Raw genomic sequence first — 26827 nt, 5'->3', positions numbered from 1 at the left:
AATTGCACGAATATTGAAAATGTCGATAACTGCAGTAATCGTAAATCATGCGATTATTAATATGTTTTTTAATTTGAATAATAAAAACGTTTTTTTACATCTGTCTCTGCAACGATAAATTGTGTTCGTAAATCATATTTTATTGCCTGTGCACATTTAGTTTATTTATTTTTCTTTGAATAGCGATAAATAAAATTGCTATTCAATATTTTTCGAAGCGTGTCATAAAAAAAAAATACATTATTGTTATATGAATATTGAATACCTTCTCAGCTTTGCAGCTTGCATCGAAGTTTAAATATAGAAGAATAAGGAACAACTGTCTTTTTTTAATTTCAATAATTTTACTGTATGTTTCAAGGTTTAACCAAGGTAGTGTTTTTTTAAAATTATTATTAGCTGATCATTAGTCATAATTACAATTTTATGAGGTAGCTTTTAAATTGAAAAAGTTATATCACATAGAAAACAAATATTATATCAGAAGTCACCCTTCTTATCTTAAGAAACCATGTTAAAAAATGTTTGAAAACTGTTAAAAACTTTTTATTTTTAAAAATTACGCATATATATTATGTCAAATTTTTGAATTAAGAATAGTTTGCAGACAATTTTGATTGGTCGATAACCAGTTTTGGATAATTACTTTTAAAGGTTTTTTTAAGTTTGAACATTAAAGACGGGAGTGGAAAGTATTACATTTTAAACTTTAAAAGTAAATATCCAAAACTAGTTACCGACCTGTAAACGTTTTCAGCCAACTGTTTTTAATTTAAAAAGTTAATAACATATTAAAGGTTACCATTTAAAAATCTCAAGTTCATAATGTATTGTAACACATAAGGGGTCAAATAAATACAAATTTGTCCAACTGTTAAGTGCGATAGTATAAAAAATAATAATTTTAAAAAGTCTAACGTCTTCTGAGATATCGACTGGTTCATAGTTGCAACGAATCCCCCTGTATGGTATACATAGTTTTAATAGTGTAGCGATTCTGAATTGTTAATAGCCAAATGCACGGTACTGTACACTAGAATACACCTTCTGCAAAACTGTTATAAACGTAACGATAGCATCTATTTAACATAACATCATTATACTAACAATATATTATAATATGCCATAACGGTTACAAATAAAATGCACATTTCATCTTGGCCAATGCGCGCGTTGTCCATTCATATTATTCTTATTACATCCATTTTGGAATATATTATTATTTGTATTATATTCCCAAGATGCGATCAGCTGTTTATCTTGTCTGCTACGATCACTTCCGGCGATTGCTCTTGGACGAGTGGCACGCATGTAAAATATCAAGTGGACAAAAATATATGTTAGTGGAAAACGGATAATAAAAAAAAAAAAAAAACGCGCCGCAGATATTATAATAATGACTTTTCAAATCGATTATCTTTGCTTATAATATTATACGTGAACGGGTTGACCCACAAAACGTCTTCGGTGCAGCAGTGGCAGAGCAGCATCATCGTGTGCTGGTCAAACTGTTACAATACCTACTGTGGACATAACACACAATAGAAACCGCGTTAAACGTTCTAAAACGACAAGTGCTCGTATGTATACAGTGTACCTACACACATTGTGCGTTCTGTGGCCCACCTGTATAACAATAATATTATGTCTTGTGATGTAATGTTGTTATTATTATTATACGATAAATTAACTCGAAGCGCACAAAACCAGCATACCGGCCTACACTCGGAATTCCAATATGGACGCAACTGCAAGTATATGTAGGGATGGGTAGGTCAGGTTAGGTATGTCTAGGTTGTAGTTTTGAATTACAGCGACTCGGGTAAACAATTGGGCCCCAAATCCCTGTGTATAAGAATGCTGCTAATGGTTTTATGTTGGACTCCTTTAGGACCTACAACCGGCACTAGGTCACTGCAATTGGTTAGTATATACTATTAATATTATGTGTGCGAAATCGAGTTATTTATTTCTACTTAATAACTACTGTTTTATCTTTCTTTGTACGTATAAACGATTTTATATTCGCTTTGTTTTACCCAATTAACGTTTTAAACGTATGTGAATTATGTCCACTTTTGTCTTATTAATAAAAGTCGTTCTCTCTCTTCATTATTAACTATGGCTTTTTTTTTTTAGCTTTTCGACCACTTTACCGGTTACTTGTTTTATAATTTATTTGTTAACCCGCCGTTTTGGAGGGTAGTGCAAAGTGTTAAAAAGCCACGGGGGGGGGGGGACGCACCGGATCCGACGTCGAGAAGTGTACGGACGTTTACAGAATGTTAAATAGAAAGCCCAAGGCCGTTGTAAAAAACTGTGTTTAACAAAATTTAATTTTGCCGAAACTGCGGAGAACGTGCGTCCGTTTTTTGGATAAAACATGCACATAATAATAATAATAACCGAGTTTTTAATAGTGCTCAGAAAGCAGAACTAGAACGCTAAAAGGAGCGAACAATCGTATTCACGATATAATGAACGCTGTACTTTTTTTTTTATATGGTATACGTTTAATTAAAATAAAAAAAATAAGGAAATAGGCAGTAGAAAGATTTTTTAAGACCCGAGGATCCGGTCGGGACGCTGTCGACGACCAACCGTGTTATTTTTATGGTGGTTGTTGTTGTTGTTGTTGTAGTTACTATATTATCATCATTGTGTAATGCCTCTTGTCCGCGCCAAACCGATCCGTTAACAGGTCTTCGCGGTTTCGCCTCGTCTAAAATGTCGCGACACAGTTTATTTTACAATATTTGCATAAGTACACCGGTCTTGGGACTTACCTAGTGTCGTTGACTTTTTCGGATTAACCCTTTCTCCGATCCGGGTGTGATCGCTGCGGAATCGATCGCATAAGGCCAACACGGTAATAATAATTATGTTCAAAATGCCAAGGCCTAAAAACAGAACCGCGTTGTACATATAAAATACATAATACATTAGCTTTGCTGACCATTCATGAGTCGAGTCAGTTCTCGTTCGGGACAGTCTGCGAAATAGGTAAACCACATAGTAATAACGAGGTCTAAACTGGTGTATGACAAAGAAAATACATACAATTTAAAAATGATCACTGATGACAGACGCAATCTAGATTTTTGGATTGTACAAATTGAAGCAATCCGCCTTGTGTGACGTGTCTTAAGCATGCGGACTAGATGTCACTTGGCAGATCAAGTACGCCTTTCAGGTTTTTCAAAATGTGATACCGCTTGTGCACAAATGTCAGTAGGGAGTCCACGTCCGGTATTTTGGACAGACACCACACGCTGGTTTCAAAATATAATATAAACGTAGAGCTCTTGACAATATCGTTCGTTGTTGATTTTATTTTAAAATATACTTTTGCCGTCTGATACTTATGGCGAAAAGAAAATTACCAAAGAAGACTCGTGTCAAATAAAGTGTTGATAATTTACCGATTTTTTTCGATAAAACTAGACCTAAAGCCAAAGTTTTTATAAAGGAAAATCGTGAAATCCATGAAATATATTTTAACATTTTTTTCCAACTATCACAATAGAGGCGTTGCGTTATTTATTTATTTTTTAATTACAAAATAATGCCTCGGGAAAATAACAGCTGTAAAACTTTAACTAGTATTTATGAATAAACAATTGATATTTTACTGATTCATTAAAGAAAAAATTGTTGTTTGTACATTAATGTCATGAACCACATAAAAATAAATAATAATTAACGACTTTTTATCTAATTTGTATTTTGTATCTTAAAATCTAAATGTACTATTTACGAAAATGGAAGTACAAGTATTTTAACTGTTTTTTTACTCGGTAAAAAATATTGAATTATGTATTCCAAAAACTGCCCCATTTCAGATCATGATGATTTAGAGTGTTTGTATTGATGCATTACCAATAAAATGCATTGTAAATAAATGGCAAAAAGATAATATTGTATCAAGTACAATAAATTTAATTGGGTCTCGTCTCCGTCTGACCGATCGTTGTACAGCGTGCTACTGTCGTGGGAAGACACAGGTTTCGTTTATTAATTCCAGACAGATACATGTATTACAATGCAGTTCCTTTAACTCTCCGTTGCATGTAAATATATTGTGATACCGATATAATGATAAGTCGGCGAGACTGTGGCTACAGCGAATAGCACAATATATATTATGTACATTGGGTACAAAAATTTGTATTATTTAGAATAATACAGGATACCTAAATACTAAGAAAAATGTCTTATATTAAATTTTTGGTGCGACAATTTTTTTTTTTTGTGAATAAATGGAGTTTGTTCTCATCTTGCATTATCGGTTAAATACATTCAACAAAATTCATAGTAAAAATGTAAAAATAAAAATCTCGAAGGCTCGTTAAATCTTGCCAGGCTTGATCTATTGCCGCCGTTCTAATTTATTCTAAGTAACAAATAAATATGCCGGTCTTGTGCGCACAATCCGGGGCGGCGCTCACGAATATTTAAAAAAAAAAGATATTTAAGCACATGCCGCGATATTCTGCTCCACTTTTTAGCAGGAACTTTACTATGTACATTTACAAAATAAAAAGAAAACATATTTCCTAACCCGGTCCGTAAAGTACCTCACGTATTATATAGATACCGAATTTTGATCTGGTTAGCGAAGCAGTCTTGGCCGGTTTCTCTTCTGTTTGGCAATCAATTATTGTTATTTCAAACCTAGTCCATCCGACCGGAAATTATTTTAATATTTTTTTAACTCTTCGGTGCCCAATTTTAAAAATGTTTTATATAGATAAAAAAGTATCTGTTAAACAAATTGAAACTAACCACATACATGTTTTTCGATAGTCTACCGATCTGCATTGTGCGTGTACATACAAAATATGTATGATTTTTTTTTTTTTTTTGATTCACTCACAACGAAAATGACTATGCAGTCGATTCGTGTCCAATACATCAATCGTTGTAAAATTAGAGAAAGTCCGATGGCGGATCACACATTTTGCGATACGACAATTGAAATAACGGTCCGCCGTCCCCGGCATGCATTTCTTCGATTGGAAACCGCTCGTTTGTTTTGCCGAAGATGTACGCACATATAGTGGTGTAATTTTATAGAATGCCAATTGTCTGTATACGTAGGTATATAGGGTAAAGCGGTGTATATTTATATATATATATTATTTTATCAACGGCCGCATAAGCGATCCGGGTAAAATTACACTCATTAATGGTGTTCGTTAGCACGGTATGCTGTCCGCCCGTTCCGCGGCTCGTTAAGACGTTGGATTTTGATGGGTATTAATGAAACGTGTATTTAGCCGCAGTTGTGTGTGTCTGTATACTTACTTAGGCACTTGTACTTACCCACCTGACTCGCGGTTAGGTCAGAGTCGGACGGCCTCGTGAAAATCGCGAAACCGCTTCGTCGCCGTCTACGGGCATCTCCTAATTTGGCATAATGAGACACACGATATTATTATATTGTTATAGCCAACCGTCGTGGCTGACTTTTCCTCGAGCCTAGTTAACACCTGTGTGTACCTATCTGTTGTACAGTGTTGTGTATACACAAAATCGCGCCCCCCCCCCCGAGTCGCCGGCCGAGTTGAGCGAAATGGGAATTTACGGAATTTCGAAAATCTCATTTGTAGCAACATTGGTAGTCGCCCAGTATCTGCGGGATACACGGTTAACTTATATTATTGTAAGTTTAGTATTCGAGTGGATAAGTGCACAAGACTCGAACAGCGCATATTAGGTGTTAAGCTCGGTTTCGCACACTGAACTTGAAAAATAATATTACGGTCGACATTGCCCTACCCAAGACACGGGCGGCATCATTGTGTAAGTGGTATTTTATTTAAAGAAATTATTAATCGAAAAATAAAAAATAAGTACGAAGTAATGAGTAAAATTTTGTTTTTATTTCAATAAAGATCCAAGTACATTATATTCGATATTAAATAATAGAAAAAAAAATGTGAAGGTATGACATTTTAAACAAAATTTGAACCGTTCATACAAAAATGCATTTAAATAAAAATATTATTTTTTATTGTAATAAATAAAACAGTACCTATTAAAAATAATTCATTATTATATCGAAAATAATATTTGTTAGCTAACCAAAAATCGGATACGGATAAGACATAAAAAAAAATTGAAGAAAATTAAAAAAACTAACTTCTAAGTTCTACTGTGTTTAATTCTGAAACATTTCAAAAACATACTTTTTCATTAATTACGAATTATTCTGTATTAAAGTATAAATTTAACAACTAAAAACTAGAATAATTATACAATTTTTATAGCCTATTTTTTTTTTTTACAAATTTTTAAAATATATTTTTGATGCTGAGAAACTGAGAATAATTTTAACCTATTTTAGCAAAATTAATGGATTTTGTGATTTTCCAAAAATTACTGCCGGATTTTACACAACTCTGGCCGTAAGACTGTTTTGAAGTTCTTCAGGAAAAGCAAACATATCGTACTATTTTGTATTCGCCGATAGTTTGTGTTTGTTTTTCGAAAAGTGCACAAATCGGAAATCAAATCGGTCGCTTCCGGCACGTGCAACTCATTGCCGGAAATGCAGTTTAATTTTTAAGTATTATTTTTTTTTCACAACAAATAAAAATGCATCCATACGGTTTGTTTACACGACATTATGTGTATAGGTATTGTACATTGGATTTTATGCTTTATTGCTTACACAGAGAGAGAGAGAGACGCGACTCTTTTACCGGTCGACCGGATACGTTATATTAAGTGTATCCGACGGATGTTAAAGGTGAACAAACACATTGGATCCATCCAGAGTAACTGTTGCATTGGTGACCTCTCGGTTCGTCAAAAGTCAACCGGTTTAAACCGATTTCTCTATACGGTAATGACTGCGAAAATGATATTTAAAACCATTGGGCCGTTTAAAAGCTTACAAATAGGTAGTACTATTTATGTACAGTAGAATTTACATAGTTGTTTTAGGGAAAAAATTGTTGTTTTTATGCAACCAAGTAGCCAAGTATGTTTTTTCTAATTTGTTTAGAATCATTTTGAAAAATAGAGAACCAGACCAAAATGTCTATCAGACCCGATTTTTTTTTAAACCATAGTTATATACTATAATATTATACAATACACAACCCAAACAGAATGCATATTATACAGTATTGTAATCGCTTTAGCCTTTATTGTGTACAAGTAATTTAAAAAAAACCGTCACCAATCCCCTAGCAGCTGGTTTTACATTATAGTTAGTTTGGGATTGAAACAGACAAAATATACAATTCTAAAAAACTTTTCTATGCAAATCTTCAAATAATAGTCTGTGTGTATTGTGTATATGATGAAATCAGTCAAAGTCAAACAACAAATACATATAAGGAAACAAATAACTGTAAAGCCATTTTAATCTTAAATTGATCAGATCTTGATTGAAAAATAATTTCAATATAATTTAAAGACTAAATAGAAAACTTTTTTTAATTCACTTCATTCAACGGAAATGTTTCCAAGTTCTAGTAAAATATTTCACACTCCACAAATTTCTTCAGCACATAGGTACCTTCACCATTTTCTTTTTCGCAAAGCTCGACCGTGTCTTTATTTATGATATCCACCAACATCTTTTTAAGTCTATCTCTATTAAATTCAAAATTAGGTAATTTCCAAAAAAAACAATTCTATTTTTATTGGGTCGGCCAACGAACAGTACATGAATAATTAGGACTCGTTTGATACTGTCGTACAATAACAAGGTTCGATAAACAAATACTAATTGTAAATAAACAAAATCGTTTTTTTTTACAGCGCAAAACATTTCTTAGAAAAATTCAATACCGAATCTTACACAGCGAAGCATTTATAATTTTTATAATTTTATGCAACAGTGTAATAAACGGATGGCTTAAACTTAAAAAAAATGTTATTTCAAGTTGTATCTACTTCTGTTAACTCAACCGTAGATTATTCTTCAAATTAAAATTTCTTCATTAATATCCGTATTGTTATTGATTAACAAGAATTTTTCTCCTTCGTCGTTTTTGAAATGAATCTTCTTAACACTAGAAATTTAATACATCAGTTTATTATATTAGTTTGTGGATTAAAAAACTATGTCAAAAACTATATGTTAAGCAAATGTGTAGATCGCTATCTGTTCCCGGATGGGCGACCTCCGTGAAGTGAATTCCCACTAGATCTAAGCACATTTTCAGTCAAATTATTCGAATAAAAATGTATTTGAATAATTTTTACATAATTATTTAGATATACATAGTATATATTCAGCTACTCTACAAAATCAAAACTATTTTATTTAAATTATCTACAAGAAATCATTGAAGTAATTTTATTTGGTAACGAAATAAAAAAAATTCAAAACATGATTTATTAAAATTTAGTCGTTAAGACGATTATTTGGATTAAGTATTATTAACATGTTCAATTTGTTTCCAAATTAGCATTTAGTAATTTTTTTACAAAACAGGATTTCTTAAATTAATTAATTTTTTTTACAGTGTGTATCAATTTTTTTTACAAAAATAATTACAATATTTAAATTTCTATGGATATGGTAGTCTTTTAAGTATGCTTTAATTATTGATCATGCCGCTTTCCGTTAATTTTTCTTGACAACCTAATAAAATATTTTTTTATTACTTCTAGCTGGTTGACTTCTATGCTAATTTTCACGTTGGGTAGTGTTCTCGTATGGTAATGAGATATTCTTTAGTGAGTTTTATGCCCAGTACAAATGCTAATAATGGATTGTATTGTAATGGTGCTCCGGCTGGTTGAGCTTTCATCTTGACGGGCTGGTAAAATATACAAAACGTACATTTTACATAATATGCTGTACTAAACACTCGTTGGTTATAACTTTGGGGAAAATACTGGGCACAAATCTTTTTGAATTACAGGTATGCCAAAAAAAAAAATTGTCTCTACACAATACGGGCAAGGTGTAACGATCGTTGGTCCAGACTGGATTTTTTTTTTAACACATCGTTCTAAAACCGATTCGTTCTCTGTTTCACGCGAAAATAAAAAACACACACATAGATCCATAGATTTATTTTTGGTAATACATCTAATAAACAGCGCCTGTCCAATTTCACCGGTAGACAAACTGGGTCCGTGTGGTTTTTTCCAAGTCACTTTTCTTATGTATTTCACAGGCGGGCGCCGGAGCCGGACGGACGCTATGACGAATTAATGCACCTATATATTTATATTATTATAATATATAATATATATGTATACAGTTTACTTTCACTTGGACGGTCGCGTAGGCGCTTCCAACGGTGTTGTGCCGGCACCGTCGATAATAATAATTATTATTATCGTTATACTATGGTCGTTCAGGTGTTAATTATTTCCAAAGGGTAAGGTCAGTTTTGTAATCGATTTTACCGGTTGACGCAGTGCGTGTGCGACTTATGCCCCGGTCACAGCCAACTCTGATGATTACGGGCCACGTCGCCCTGGGTAAAACACAAGACTTTGAGTCACCGCCAGCGCGCACAGCTTAAGTCACGTTTCCGCGACAGACGGTACATATTGTATATGTTGATCGCCTGTTCTTCTTCTTCTACTTCTACTCGACACGGGTACTCGATATTATTATAACTGACATCATCATTATCATTATCATCATTACTACCGTCGGTAAAGAAAAAAAATGTTCTTACCAAGCGGTCGGGAGACGACTCCCGGATCCTGGTGGCGACCACCCAGCGTCACAGCGGACGAGTCTTTTACTCGCCCGGATGGAATTTAATATATTATTTTACCGACATTTTTTATTTTTATTTCGGAGAGACGTGAGACGAGTGAGGTAGAGATACACGGTTTTGGTTTTCACCAACTCGTTAGAATTTAGCTCAATAGAGCGCCGACAATTTGCAAAGACTTTGGAAATACTCATAAAATATGTAACTAGTCGTCCGAAAATTATACATTGTTCAGGCGGCTTATTATTATCCAATTCAACTTCTCGGCGTTTCTCTGCCAAAGAATGGCCAAGACGGCGTGAGTAACCTATCCTACACGTATTATATAAGGTTTGGATCTCTAGACGCGCAACCCAGAATCCAGAAGCACAATATTAGTCGTTAATGAACTAATATTGTAATCAGTTGAAATTCTGATACATCATTCCTTATATATGTATTGGTTAAAATGTTACAGTAATAAATAATACACATTGTCAGGTATTTTAAAGTTAATTATCGTGCTAATTTTTACTGCGTTTTTCTCGATTTTGAAAACTAGAGACATACATAGTGGTGGTAAACTGAGGACATTTTAAAAGTTATTGTGGTCACAGGCATAAACACAACAGTTTAAAATCTTATCGGCTACGCTTCTAAGCTAATGTTATCATCACTAGTGTCTTGGAAAATATCATGTAAGCGTTGAACGACGAGCGTTTGTTTTGAATCGTATCGATTATGTTATTACCGTCAACAGTACAGGTTTCACACGGACAACACGATACGGATAGTATAATATGTATATTTTCGCCCAAGAGTACCTGTTTTAGCATTTGTTTTGTTTGTTTTTTTTTCAACGTCGAACTTGAAGAAATTATATTTCACTCACAACTTTCACAGCGTCTAATGTATTCATCGGTTACAAGGTTATTCGTAAACATACCTACGTTATATTGTTATACTGTGCACAAACAATAAGCGAACTAATTTTGTTGTTTTCTTCGAAAATTTGCATAAAAGTAAATTCATTTTCGCATGACACCGTTTTAGAAATTTCCAACCGTCATTGTGTTACGGATACTCTCGTTTTTTATTTACAACGAAAAACAAAACCGTCTAAACATTATTATTATCATTGCTAAGTATAGAGATATTTATTTCACTGCACGCGCCTGTAATTGCATTTCCGACGCCCGTCGACTACACTCAATAAAATACTCTATTGCCATCCATTATCGTCCAACCACGGTCAGCGCATATTACCGACTCGGGATACACAGTGTTGTATTATTATAGCGTGGAACGGTTCCAACGTTTAGACATTAAATGTAGCCCAAGACAATATTAATCATATTATTATAATAATGATGATGGTTAGGCACGAAAACTGAACAAACTGTACTAGGAGTGACTAGGGTGGATAGAATAAGAAATGAATACATACGGCGAAGTTGCATCAATTGTGACGAAAATGAGAGAGAATAGGTTGAAATGGTTCGGTCGTGTTATGAGGAGAGAACAGATAGAGTTGTTATGAAGATGAGTGTAGAAGGAAAGAGAGGAAGGCCGAAGAAAAGACGGATAGGACTAGGGTGGCCGACCCCGTGTAATTGAGAGTGTAAGGCCAGCACGAAGAAGAAGATAATAATGATAATGATGTCTGGTGATAATATTACCGTTAGATACTATCATTTGGAATTGTCGGATTTATTATTTCCGTATCCGTTGAGCTTTAAGTTAAGCGATCCGATTAAAAAATATGACAATAGCCGACACAAACCGACAGCGATTAATAATATGTAATTACTCTGAAATCCGTGTTGTGCCTAATAATTCGACTGTATTAAATAACGAAAACTCTAAATGAAACAAAAAATAAATAAATAGTCATTTATACGGTATTACAAGAAGAAATATAATATTGGCGAACGTTTTGTGAAATATTTATCGCGAGATTCCGCGAATTGCTAGTTCTTTGTCGAGTTTTAATTAGTACCGCGGTGCCGCTGCTATCTCGAATACAAAATGGACCATCATTAATTGTGTTAAACTCGATTGTCTTTTGTGTAATTTAATTAAATACCGGAGAAGAGCTCACGAAAACGCCAGGAACTCCATCGCGGGCAAACGTGAATAATAGGTGGTCATTTTTCCCCACTAAAAGTCTAAACAATGCCGGTGCAGCCGAAGAGGACAAATTTACAGCAATACCTGTACCCGATGAATTCGAGAAATAATACCCTATACCAATAATAATAATATAACAATAATGGCGTCCGAAGCTCTGATCTTATCGTTATAATGGAAATCCAATTAGCTCTCCTCGGCCCGAAGTTCATTCAATTACCGTGGACACGTCTTCTTTGAACTCCTTCGCATCCGTTCCTTTCAGCCGTAGCTTAAAAAAACGTACCATGTTATCGCATCGCTGATAAAAATAAAATGGCACCTTAAAACGAGCCAATCGGCTTAATTTATTTTATAAATATATTTGTGTATATATTTATTTAAAAAAAAAACCATTGATATCCTGCCATTTTTGTGAATTTAAAATCGAATCGAGTAGATATAATATACAATAGCCCGGTATATTTAATCCGTGCTTTCAACATGATTTCACCAACACAAAAGCCTAAGGGTTCAACCCGGTAATTATTCTTCTACCGTGTCCGACTAGGCGATTTTTTACCGAACGACTTCCTTTTGCGTCTGGCGACACTATCGCAGGGTTTCTTCGTTATTACTCGTCGATCGACATTTGTTTACAGTTTCAGCAAGATCACTGTGCGAATTGACTATTTGTTCTTTCATCCGTAAGTCGAAATGAATTGCTCCTTTGGCTTTTTCTAGTGTTGTCCCGGCGTCGTCGGCTTTTAGATATTTACTTTAAAGGATATGTTCGTTTTTAGCACAGATTAAATAAAACCAGACCAGTGCACTTCATAATAGTAAAACAATTGATTTTCAAATAACGATTTTTGATCGGCTTAAACTTAATGCAGTAGGGCCAAATTATAGTGCCGAAAATATTGTACACACTATTCACAGCAAATAACGTAAACCAATAATAAGTAGTTGATTTACGATGGTTAATGGCGATAGCAATACAGCTGTTTGATAAACATTCTTAGACCACACTGTATAACAGAAGAATTTATTTTGTTCTTTTTTTGCTCACACTTACCCGAGGTTATTATTAAAGTTATTTACATTTTTCGATTTTCTTAGAGTATATAGCTTTACACTGACTTTCAGCAATCTACTCTGAATCACTTCTGCCGAATCGAGCATTAATTTATGCATTTATGCGCTGGTTATCGAATAAGTTATTACATACTCTGTACTTACAGAACGTTTGATTTGGAACGTCGGATTCTAGATTAGGTATTTCAATGGCGGTTTTTTTTGGTAAATAACCGAAGCTTGGCATTTTTTTTTTTTTTTTGATGATTTTCAACTGGTATGTTGGTCACCGAGTTTCACTCGAAACCGAAGGCGTTCAAAGTTTAAAATTCAAAAAGGACACCGGCACGTACACAATGTATGAACAGTCAATTATTTGACTGAATGGGTATTACGACACCGCGTGAATCGGTTGTATTATTGTTCTTGTTTTCACTTATCCGTTTTTTTTTTAAGACACCATTGCGGGTCGTTTAAACGCCAGTCATTCGTTTGTGTTTACAAACCGCGTGTGACAATCGGTTCCTGTAGCTATTATTCTCGTTGTATTAGTATACATACTAGGTACGGAGTACATAGAAGTCAGGCTATTACCGTGAGTGTAGGCGGACAAGGCGACCGTTGCAAACAATATTTTTACCGAAGGAACTTTGTTTTTTTCTGTTTTTACTTTATTCCTCGATAACAGCAACGACTGCCGCTGTTCAAATAATAATAAGAAAACAGTAAAATTGAATAGTTTAGTACTCTATAATATTATTTGGCACACACGACTTTCTACCCAAATATTTACTGTAATTAGTGTAAGAGTATTAATTATTTTATGTGTGTGCACGTTATTGCCCTAACGTCGTTACTTGCTCGTTTATCGTTAATTGAAATTCGCTAGACTTTTAATTGTTATTGCCGCCGTTAGACGATTATTATACTATATATTTTGTACAAGTTTCAGATGTAATATATTGTTAATTATTTACCGTGTTAACTATGTATACAACAAAGTTGAAGATTATTTCCCGGCCTAGTTTGTTTGAAAAGAAAAAAAATGATGTATACCCACATTTAATTAAGATGTACACAGAGTACAATATCCGTCCAATTAAGTACTTGTATATGAAATAGCAATTAACTGAACGTGCAAATATAACTATGTATATTATTTTAGTACAACACAACGCACAATGCAGATGTTTGCAATAACATATTCGAACAACATATACAGCACCGTATAAACTGTTATTTTAATTTTTAACACTTATGCAAGGCTTAGAATACACTTGAAGAATAATTGCGTATCAATCTTAATTCAATCTTCAAGCAGTTACATTTGAGTCCTATAATGTGACGTCGGCTATATAATATACAAAACAGTTACTTGGAATATGACAAACGATTAACGATAATAACTGAACTTCATAAGTGTATTATATTATATACACCATAATTATTATAAATCTAGTTTCTCCCTAATTAGATGCATGGTGTAGGACGTGTAGGTAGGTGTTGATTAATTTAGATGAAATAGCCCATGTAATTAACACACCGGAATGAATAATAGTTGACGTTGAATTATAATTTATAGTGACTGTATATTTTCTCAAAACATGAAATCGAAACAGTTCGTTGCACACAATTATTACATTATAAATTATATTATTGCCTGAGCAACTCTAACACATTTGTCTTAAGATAATTAGTATAAAATTAGTAGAGTAGGTATATGTTTTATAACATAATTAAATAAAATTATTTATCCTGATAATTAAAAAAAAGTCAACACACTAGTATTACAAAATATTTGAATTGCTAAATGTTTTTTTTCGTTAGATATACAAAAATACTAAATGTATTTATATGACTTGTTTTTTTTATATTGAAATGATTATTTACTTATCAACTGAATTGTTATCATCGGGTAGAATTACTGTGGACAATTAGAAATCAAAATTAAATTTGCCCAAGCGATTTGGTAGAGCAAAACAACATTTGAATCCCATCTCAATTTGTTTTAAAATTGTTTAAATTCCTTTGTTGTCGTGATGTGTTGTTAAAATTTTAGTGTGATCAGCTATTGTTTTAAAATTTAATGTAATTTTCCAAGTATAATAGTTTGTCAACCGCAACTTAATTGTAAAAGAAGAAATCGTATTGTCATATAAGTTGAACGGTAATAAATTGTGCTTACTATAAAAAAAAATTCCACGAGTCACTCGACTCCTATTGGGTTTTGCCATTGACAAAAACCAGTTGCGCAACTCAAATTAAGGGGCTCAAACCATACTTTTGGTAATTTCCTAACAATAAAACCGTGTTCTTTATTAACTATAGCTAACCGAACGTAGCTCTACCAGTGTCTAAATATTACGTTGAATATTAGCATCGTCCCTAGGTATCAAAAAATGGGCGCGTTAAGAAATAAACAAACTGTCGTGGGAAAAAAAAAATTATATTTTCGAACATTTACGACTTGGCCTTTTCGACCTATGATTTCTGAACTGGACCGTTTCACGTTTGACATTTTTATAAATCAATAGTCAGCTGTTATAGAAGTAAACGGAATTCGTAAAAACACTTTGAACGTTTTTTCCGGTGCGTTAGGCCTACTACCACACGTCACACACACATAATATTTGATATTCTTATATAAAAATGCCTATTTCCTTCACGTCGCGCGGATCACACACCTGTCGTCGCCGTACAGCTTCTGCCAAAATATAATATTATAACAGTAAGTATAACAATATATATATATATATATCATTATAATAATATTATGCACGTCCAACCGGTGGTCGATCAAATCGATAATAACGCGTCCGGTACAGTCAATCGTTTCCTTAACGCTTCCGTCGATTCGTCTCGTCCTGGTCTTCTTCTTCTTCTTAAATCCCGATATAATACCGCATTATGGGCACGTCGTGTAACAACAATATCCGATGGTGTTACATTATTGTAATGTGATTTTTATTATACCAGTAGTATCCCGTAGACAAACCGGGTCACGGTCGCCTCGGCCGCCTCCGTCTCCCGTGTTGAGTAACCAGCGCCCGCTTCCGACATCATATCCGTGTTGTATTACACTATAACGCTGACGGTTTGGCCGGTACGCACCTAATCGATCATTTAGTTGCACACTTACTCGGCGATTGAATTTTCTTGATTTTCGATAGACGGTCTTCTTGGTAGAGGTTCAACCTAGTTCTGTGTGATTTACCGTTTTCCGCACTTATCTTATAATATAGCGATTACCCTAGTCATTTTTTTTTTGCTATGCGTACACGCGTCGAGTATACGATTTTTCCATGTAGAGGCCCATACTTTTTTTGTTTACCTAGTTGCACTCGCAGAAATCATGCTAAGTTCTCTAACCCAAATTAATAGCACAACAAATGTTCGACTTAACAAATGATCTGATTTTATATAGATCCCAACTGGTCAAGCCTTCATGGGTATGCAATACAATTTCGTTGGCTGGTTTTGAAAACAAAAATACAATTTTCTTTTACCACTTACATATTTTGAACAAAAATAAAATTAAACGTGAATTACAATGGCATGAACTGTCTTTACGTTTAGATTGTAGACCTCATGCTTTGATAGATTTCTACCAATTGTAAATGTAAACTAAAAGACCACATTGGTACACCATTTGGTATTGGTTTTTTAAGTATGTCAATTTAAAATATTAAATATTTAGAATTTAACAAAACGTGACATTACGCCCCATTAGCATACATTTATTCCACTTGACCTTACTTTAATAATGTATTACTGTATAAAATAATTATTCAACTATGTAAATTGTGTGCTTTGAATTAAAAAAAAAACATCAGTCTTGCTAACACTCACATAATGAATTATAAATCTCGTAATCATAATAGTAAATGTTGTTATAAAAATATTTAAATTTAATAAGATATAAAGTTTTTTTTTTATTGAATATATTAGTACAAAATAATATTGCTCTAAGTTTTTTAGGTTATTTAAAAAAATATATTATATTCATTGGTCTTCTAGATTTAAGGTAATTTCTCAAATAAAATACTATTATTTATTCGAATAACACAAAAATATTCGAACAATATTATTTTAAACTTTTGGAATAAAAATTATTCGAATAAAATAGCATATTGTTATGTCAATCAATACATTATTCGCATGTTTAGTTTTTATTCGTTGTTTAATTAAATATTGCCCAGCTCTGTGTATTCATTTCGGTTCATTTGAACTCCATTCAATGTTAACCCTATTATTAGCTATTAATTAGTCGTAATAATATTTTTCGTTTGACAATAAAATATAGTTTTCGTATACTAAATAAATGACTTTACCAATAAACATGATTACAAAAAGCGATTTTTCCAAGTAACGTGTACAACCTTTTTACTTACATATTATGTTACAAGTGTGCACTAAGCCAGAGTCGAGTCGGTCGTCCAAAGTCGGACACGACCGGCGTTTTGCAAACTCCTATTCGAATAAAACACCTTAATAATGTCGGTTAATGTGAAAATTGAATAATGTACTCTCAGCTAGATGATTATTTAGATAACGTTTTATTCGAATGATTCACAACTCTGTGCGTCAGACCTGACCGTCTTTGCATGTAATAATATAACAGGCGTCGATGCTGTCGGTTGCCGGTAATTTATGTGCCGGATAATTAGGATAAAAAAATACATGAAACAAAACGAAACTACCGGGAAATCCTATTAGGCCAACGTTAACCAGCCAGGTGTAGTAGGATACGAACATGACGTGTGGCCTTTCTCTCCTCTCTCTCTCTCTTTCTCTCTGTACATACCATACGATATAGTACAAGCTATACATTATGTGATGGGTGCACTAAAATGTATATGCTGGTACGATTAATCCGAAAAGAACAACTCTTGCACATCCCAACCGTGTGAGAGTAGTATTTAGGAAAAATAACTCTGAAAATAACCACCTAATAACGTTATCACGATGAATAGACTAATCAAAACGCAGGGCAGTGAAGTGAGCGCGGATGCGGGTGTGTAGGGACAGTCGATTGTTGTTTGTAGGAAACGGTTATTACATAAGAACTATAGCTATAATAAGATGGCTCAAGTACTTATAGTTCTCACACTTGAAAACGTATATACTTAAACATGAATAAATCGTTGAAATCCTAAAATCCAAAATCTATTAGGTATCCAAAATAATAAAAAAGCAGGTTTTCTTTTCGATTATGTTTTAGTTTATAGTTTTTTTATCAAACACTTTGAATTTGGACATCATATATCTTAATCTTTGTTGGGTGGCCAGTGTTTTGGATTCAGAAAAATAAATCTTATCTAATAAAGTTCAAACTCAATTTTGTTAAAATCTCGTTTTTGACTTTTGACCGATTCGCATATTGTATTTGTATAGTTTAAAGGCTTAAAGTGACCAAATTAGCCGCTTAAATGTTGACAGTAAAACTCAAGTTTTGTGTTCCCGTTATTCACAATTTTGAATGTGGTAAAACCGCTTCCAAAAAAAAAAAAAAACGGTACTGTTGTAAACCGAAAAAGAAATCAGCCTCCGTGTACATTTTGGATCTACCTTCAATTTTAAACTCAAAAAATATGACAATATTGCGGATTGGACAGGTGTGCAAAAAACCGCATTATATAAACAGAATAATAATGAGTTGTATTATTATTATATATACACTAGACACTAGTGGATTGTGGTTTTTCTTTAACGTTTTTTTGCGGATGAACATTTAAATATAATGATACTTTGTCAGATATAATATGATGATCTGGGTTAAAAAAGAATAAAATATATATTATAATATAGTTCTTTGACCGGATTCACTGTCCCAAAAAAATAAATACATTGTTTAAATCTTTAAAGTAATCCTCTAAGGGGCGTCTAACCTAAGCATATTTTTTAATGCTCAATGAAAGTAAGAAATATTATCCAATATTACTTACATTATTGTCTTATGTCCAAGTATTTTTTACCGTTGTAATTATTTTAATCGAATAAGAAACTTAACCACAAATAACAACACGTTTAACATCTTTTAAGAATTTTTATTATGTATCAATTACTGAAGGTTTTTTTTATTTTTATTATCGACTGACAGTTACGATTGTTTTAGTGTTTACACGCTATAATTACAGCTCAGGTCTACCTTGTGCCTATATAATGCATTGGCGAAGGCGTTAAGTACAGCATGATGCCTTAAAAGGACCTGACTTCTTGTCGGCGTTAATTAGTCGGTTTTAATCAGTGGCCGCTACTCAAGTTAAGTCATTGTAATAATATCAATGGTCCTAATCAAAGTGCTGACACTGGTGGTTATTACTCGCTGGTTGGTGCTTTCAAAAAACAACCCAGGCCTACTGTAAATTTGCCAAACGGGTCGACGTTTTGAGGTCGCATTATTTCTGGTGTAATCTTTTTGGACTCGGCGATATTTCACGGGCCATTGGCGCCAACAATAACTTGGGAAGAATCATCGCCCACGGCTTATGAGTTTTCGCAATCAGTGCTAATTTCCACCGTTTGTTCATTGTAATTGTTTTTTCACTGCACTACAATCTTTGCCTACATTGACAGTCACCCAATTAAAATAAACATGCAGGCAAGACCGTCGGCAGTCTGAAGTATTTTCTTAATTGGACCGAGTAAAAATATGATGCAACCATATTTTGTTTGGCGAATACAATTGTAAAAGAAACACCGTTCTAAGTTGACTTCTGCTCATAATATTTTGATTTGCCAAATGTATCGTGTTGAACAATACCAGTATTATTATATACTACTCAAAATGTGTTTCGCGTTAAAGCTTTCTTGGACTGAAATGTTATGTGGATAATTTTCAGATGAATTCATGTCTTCAGTTTTGCGCTGACGTTTTACACTCATTCGCTAAACGTTGATGGTTAAGGAGACACGGCGATTGACCTAGTTTGAACCTTGAGTAACTAACCCCAAACGTTAATATTATACATCAGCGAGTGTTTTATTTTTATGTGTATCCAAATAACAAGTAAGCGATTTGGTAATTTGAACTGTATGACCGCTAGTGGAATTACCATGTATGGAGTTTAACGGCCAACAATGTAATGTAGATTACCACCGCCAAACGGTGTATATAAAATAAATTGCCAGGTTTGATATAAATGCCTCACATTACCATCGTTTATATTCTTAGAAATGAAGTTCAACGACGAATGGGTTTACTTGGCCAAAATATATTATGCTTAGTATCGCCGCAGGACAACTGCTAATCATATGTGAAACACATTCTACTTGTGTGTATGTGAGCCGTGATTACTTCCATTATAGCTGGCACTTAACGCATGGTTATCATTTATGGAGACGTTCAATTCTTGATTCTCAGAACGGTTCTTGAGAAAATCACAACAGAGTTTTCTACTCTATATAATATTTCAAGTTCATCAATCATAAAATAAAAAAATTTAAAATTTAAATATTTGCATACAAGATATACATAAGATAAGATTTTTATATGATTTAATCTAAAAAAAAAAAATGCTGTCATACAGAAACGTATAATTGTTTAAGTTATTTTTAAATCTTGTTATGTTTTTTTTATGCAATTAACATAAATTAGTTAATTATTTCTAGTCGATAAACTTGTTTGGTTTTTATTAGATCAATGACTTTGAACGCACACTTCGTTATATGTAAGTATAAAAAAAAACCATCTTAGGCACAGTACCTAAATATTATATCAACTTGTATTCTGCTGTATATTTTTTTTCGCGTTAAATTATTTCTTGGCCCGTAATAAGTACGCCTACCGTTAAACTATCAAATTCAGGGCAATTTTTACCTAGGCCAATCCGTGTGAGTCATAACAAGAAATTGCCATTTTCACGTGTAACTAGACTTAGTATTGGTTATTTTCCTTCGTTTTTTTTTTAAATTAAAGAAATGAATTAAACCCAACGACGCTGTCGGTACGCATTATTATACATAGTATACAAAAACGGTTGCCGGTGCAATACAGTGGAAGACAACAGCAGCACTGGTGGTCCTTCATTGGAATATCCCAAGTGTGTCGCACTTGTGACAAAGGTACGTTGGAAGGAAAATTATTTTGGCTGTACAGCAAAATGTATGCTACACATAATACCAATATACCGATTGACTGAACCCAAAAGGTACCGTCATAGAGACTGAGTGTATTATATTACCATATTTTCTTCTAGAACATCATGTGTTTTATATCAAATAGAAATTAAGAAGCGTTCTAAAATGCTTTTTTATTGAGGTTTAATGGAAAATATGTCAAGCATAATAATTGTTTGTCGTTTTGCAAATAATTCAAGTGTATAATATTTCGGAAACATTGTTGAAACAATCCTTTTCATAGTAATATTTAATTTTCTGTCGAAAAAAAAAAGAAAAAAAACACTATCGTCTTGAACTGATCCCAAACCATCGTGAGAACTCAATGGGGGAACTTCACTACTATTTTGCACTGTTGGAAAGGTTTAAACGACAAGTAGATCCGACAGAGAGTATGGCGAGGTAAGGCGATTGCTTCGGCTGCAGGGAAATTATATTTTTAACATGGGCAAACAACATGATAGCCCTGAAAGCGCATATGCGTTTGTTATAACGGTAGTTTTATTATGAAAGTAAAATTTTAACGTTTTATTGTCCAAATTAAATATTATGTTAACCGCCGCTGCGTTTGTATATACTTGTACACTCGAAATACATTGTATTGTATAATATTATTATTATAGGTACAGTGTACACTGTACCCACTGTAATGTGTGTGTGTGTATAAGTGCATAAACGCCGTACATTGATGATGAGTTGAATAAACACCCTGTTGTCGGACAAATACCTACCTAACCCGGAGACAATAATAATAATAATTGTGACCCAGTCACAATAGTAATAAAATACAATAATATTAACCATTTTTTTTTTTATTGTAATAATAAACTACCAAAATATGTACACACAAAGAGAAATCTAAGGGATTGGAAGACATTTTAGTATTTTTTATAACGCTTTTAATAGCCATGGCAAACCTGCACGACCGACTCGGTAAATACTTGCAGATGATCTGCTTTTGAATTTATGACCAACCGTTTTACAATCAGTAAAAGGATTTTTTTTAATTCCAGTTGGAATCGAGTATGAGCGTTTTGTATTAAGCAAAGACATATTATTGTATAGTAATTACATCAGCTGCGTTTCCAACCAGGTTGGAAAAAAATTCAAAAGGAGGGCTTTGTGTAGTAAAAATGTTCTCGGCAAATGCATGATTCTATCTGCTGTCAAACCGTACATAATTAATGTGAATCAGATTTATATCTCGGTGCGTTTTAACCTCGTTTATCGAAACGGTTAAATCACAGATCAAAATTCTTGAAAACATCTGAATAACGGTAATAAAAAAAAAAAATTATTCGTAAAATTTCACCGTTAAATTGAAAATGTATAGTGTACATGTATTTAACATAATATCCAACAATGTAAAATTACAACGATTTCAACGAGAAGTCTACCGGCTGAACATTTTTAGGAAACTACCGAAAACAAGTACTATGTTCATACAAAGTAATGAAACGCTTTATGCATTTTTGAAATGTTTCAACAAATAAAAAAACAAAGCAAATTATTTTACTTGATAGTGTTTTTTTTCCTGACAAAAAAGTTATAAAAGTAAAACTAATAAATGCAAAATTATTTAGATAATTTACATCAGAATTTAATATCTGACAATTTTCAAGTTCAACGTGATCTAATTAATTGATAATTTCACAGAAAAATTAAATCATTTTATTCAAACTGCTACAATTTTTTATGTGAACTATACATGTAAGAAGTTAATGGACGATTGCATATGTTTAAAGAAAAAAAATAAAGGAACTATAGTCAAATAATTTAATATACCTGTATGGGTTTTCAACTATAATTAATCTTTTTGTTTTGTTAATCATTGTAATTTGTATCATTATAAACAGTTATTAATCATGTAAAAATTCACGAAAAGTGCACTAAAAAATTAGTTTTCCCAATTTTCCAGAAAATCGTAAAAAGTATATAATATAATTTTTAATATTTGAAAAAAAAATTGTAAACACCAAGGAATAACAGTTTTTTTGTAAACATTTTCTTATAGATTTTATAAAACAAACATGTTTATTTTTTTCCCAATCAAATTATATTTCTAAACTGGATCAATTTTTTTATTTTAACATAGATTTTTTTGGATCAAATTTTCTTAATTTTTTATTAAAATTTCTGACGTTTTAATTATATTGGTATTTAAAAACTGTAATTCTTTAGTTTAAAATAAATTATTAAAAAGTAGAACGAATTCTTATTTTTACAGAATTCTGGACTAACTAGAATTTGCTGACTAGATAGTTAAATTTTGTTTTTATTCTATCGTAGTCTGGAAGTAAAATTCTAGACTACGAGGCGTCGAATCTTTGAAAATGGATGAATTTGTTTGAAAAGAAAGCGCCTAGCACGGGTTGGGTTGATTTAGTTTTTTGTTTGGTTAACGACATTAAGTAACCTCTTATCATCTCTTATGAACTCTCGAGGTTTATCTATTGCTCGGGATAGCCCAGTTTCGGCGGCGACACTTGTCGTCAGAACATTCGAGTATTTTGTAATCATTTAAGCCGTGCACTGTTTTTGCCGGTTCATAGACCTCTCCGTATGTAGTGAATGTAAAAAAAAAAAAAAAAAACAGTAATTTAAGACAACAAAAATTAGTCTAATAATATTTATACTCTAATCGCGGTAGGTAAGACCGGTGTTGTAATATTGTAAATAAATAATGATATGTGTATATACATATATGTTGGTATTGTCTTAGAGACAGCCCAATAGGTACCTACCTAGTAGTCTTAAAAATGATTCAAACAGTAGGTACACATGAATGTTTATTATATTATATACTAATATTGTTGCTATTACCATTATGTTATGTGACGTACAGAGGTACGACCCACTCCTGGTCTGGCCACGGCGGCGTTTCCCCCCCACAAGGACTCTCTTCTGAGGTACCGACGAAAGGAGGTATCCGTCTGTCAAAGCCACGTGCTCGTCTAGTTCGCCACAGACACCGGCAGTCTCCCGCGTTCCGTTTGCCCGAACCGTTCTGCACTGACCAAAATAACATACATAAATAATAATATCGTATAAAAAAAAAAAAGTATAATCAAATGCTAAAAAAAAATTAATCATACAGTTATTCGCGGTAAAGTATTTTTTTTTTAATTTTATTCAATTTTATTATGCTCGGCGTCGGGTCGACGGTCATCGCCAATAGCTGTCGTAAAGTTGTAAATTTGTTTGCATTCGTTTTACTTAAATCCCGTCGATCGGCCACCGTGAATGTTTCAGTGTGTCATTAGTTTTAGGTATACAGTGTGCGAGATCGTTGTAACCGTTTTGTAGTAAATCGCGTTACTTTTTTTTCCCAAACTGTGTTTTGCCTATACTTGTTCAACTTATCAAACAAACGGTTCTTCTTCATGTATCCGCGACAAGTTCAACGCGGACTATGCGGCTCGAGGATATTGCACTGAGGGCACAACAGGCGCCGGACACACCAAGTCTATGCAACAACAACAACAATTGAAAAACTAAACGATAAACAGGTAAGTGAGTTTTGAAATTTATAAAATTTGAGTTTTTTTTTTTTTGAAAACGACCGAAATGTGCTCAAATGAAATTAATATTATTAAAACGTGCCAAAAATATGTTCAACGTATTATTATTGTTGCCTCTAAAAAGAGTTAAAAACGTTTTTACTGTATTTAAAAAACAAAATATTTATTTTGACGTGTAGTCAGTTTTTTTAACTCTAAAATAACTTGTACAAGTAACAAGAATAATGCAAAAATAATATTTGAATATGATAACACAGTATCGCACTTAACAATTTCTACCTAGTTTGCACTTCGTTAGAACTGTTCATTTTTACAGAACAATTTAAATACAACTAATGTTTACTACAATTTTAATAAATCAAAAACCATTTACATTTTCCGCGTTTATTAAAAAATACATTTTTTTCTTATGAAAGTTTGTTAAAAAGAAAGTATCGGTTTATGATAAAAGACTGTAGTTTTTGTATTAAAGTTTTTTCAAGTTTGTCAGACATGATATGTACGGTCATTGAAGTCTCCAAACACAGTGTGTCGTAAAAAGAGTTAGAATTTTTTCTTATAAAAAAAAACAATTGCCTATATTTTAACAAAATTCCTAAAAAAATGTAATGTTAAGTTAATATAAAAATGTAAATAGTATAGAGGTCACTATTTTTTATCAACTAAAATAAAATATATATTTGAGAGAGCAAAATAAAAATGTTTTTAATTTATATTCCTTCTTTTCATTGTAGTCAACAGTTTTTGGTTACGTACTAGGTAGTTTTTTATGTGTAGAATCTTTTGAATGCAAAATAAAAAAAATAATTACTTAATTTTTAAAACCTAACCTATCCAAAACCTCCACCTTTTAAAAGGTAATAAAAAAAGTATATCTCTGACAATCGAGAGTATAATCGTTGCAATCATGACATGACTCACAACTAATTCTGTACTCAAAAGCCAAAACTTAATAAATTTAAAGCAAGTTTGCAGTAGGTACAGCAGTTAAGTAAAGTATAACATTAATGTAAAAATTCACTATTAGATATGTTTTTCACCATATTTAAAAAAAAAAAGTTTGTTAGTAAAATAATATTTGGGGTACTATTTATTTTGATAAATAGTTGTCCATTTCCTAATCAACTTTAAAAATATGCTATAACTTGTGATACTGTTGAGCTACAGTACACTCGTTTGACACGAGTGAATTCGAATTCCAGCAATCACATATATATATTTAATTTAAAACCTTAAAATTTATTTTTTGCACTTATCATGTTGGGTCTCTCGAGTACTGGACTATTATGATTCCACAATACCGTTCCCCGTTTTGTTAAGATTAACAATTAACACTTGTCTTGGTTGGAGAATAGGTTTTTCTTTCTAACGAACTATAACGGATTTATTGCATTAAAAAAAAAAAAAAACGCTCAACATTAATAGAGAGCATCCGAAAAATGTAAAAAACAGTTTATAAGTGTACCTACTTTTTAACGAAACGGCAAATCGCGTACACGGATTGCCGCGATAATAAAAACGTCAAATGGTCGGAGAGGACGTGTGCTGTGCAGATCTACAAGCAAGAAAGGATTGATACACACACACAATCTACTTACGGTATAACTTATAGAGGAGAAAAAACCGATCAACCGGTTCTGGCCAGAGGCGAGTGGAATAAAACACCGGTAAACATACCGAATAAGAAAATAATATTAATATATTTATTATTTACTACGATACATACTATAGTCTTAGGATGGCACGTGATTGAAAAGGCTGACGCCACAATCGCACGAAACGCACAAGTTGCATCTTATGAGCTACAACAGGATTTTACCAGGCGGGGACGGCCCCGAATCTCGCTTGTCTGTGGACTGTAATTGATCAAATTGGTTTGGAGAATATTTTTTCTTCTTTGCTTTCTTTTCTTATTTGTCTTCCCCCGGGGTAGACGAGCCGGCACATATGCGTTTGGGCTTCGACTCGCCGACGTGACACCTTTTTTTTTCGGAGACTTCCTACCGGTCTCGGTCACGGACTCGCCTCCGGTCAGCATTACACAGGCCATTGTCGTCCCATGTAGGTAAGGACACGTTGTGACGGTATAGTGCACACTGCACAGTATTTGGTCGCCGCAAAGAGTCATAATAATAATCACGGTGTATGCCCTAAGACGTCGCAATGGTCATAATTCAAATCGGCTGTCGTTTGTGGAATATTTTAAGCTCGGAAGTCAAATTTATTGACTTTGGAAACAACATGTTGGCGATAAATATGTCAGTTGGAATACTTGAACTATGATGAAAAAGTAATATTCTACTACTGCCAGAGGCTTTTTCA

The 26827-nt window shown here is 33.0% G+C and overlaps 1 protein-coding gene across 1 annotated transcript in view; it reads left to right on the top strand.

Moving 5' to 3' along the window:
* The first annotated feature begins 23939 nt into the window (after positions 1–23939).
* LOC126833587 (serine proteinase stubble) overlaps positions 23940–26827 on the top strand; it is a 46780-nt gene continuing 43892 nt past the window's right edge. The window contains exon 1 of the mRNA XM_050565010.1: positions 23940–24493. The gene's annotated coding sequence lies outside the window, so the exon portion shown is untranslated. The remainder of the gene's footprint in view (positions 24494–26827) is intronic.

The sequence above is a fragment of the Adelges cooleyi genome, unplaced genomic scaffold, assembly GCF_023614345.1.
Source record: "Adelges cooleyi isolate 19-005CV unplaced genomic scaffold, UGA_ACOO_1.1 ACOO_flye_CR_arks_rails_tigmint_CR_PRNA_2, whole genome shotgun sequence".
NCBI classification, from domain to species: domain Eukaryota; kingdom Metazoa; phylum Arthropoda; class Insecta; order Hemiptera; family Adelgidae; genus Adelges; species Adelges cooleyi.
This window is presented reverse-complemented; position numbering and strand designations above follow the sequence as displayed.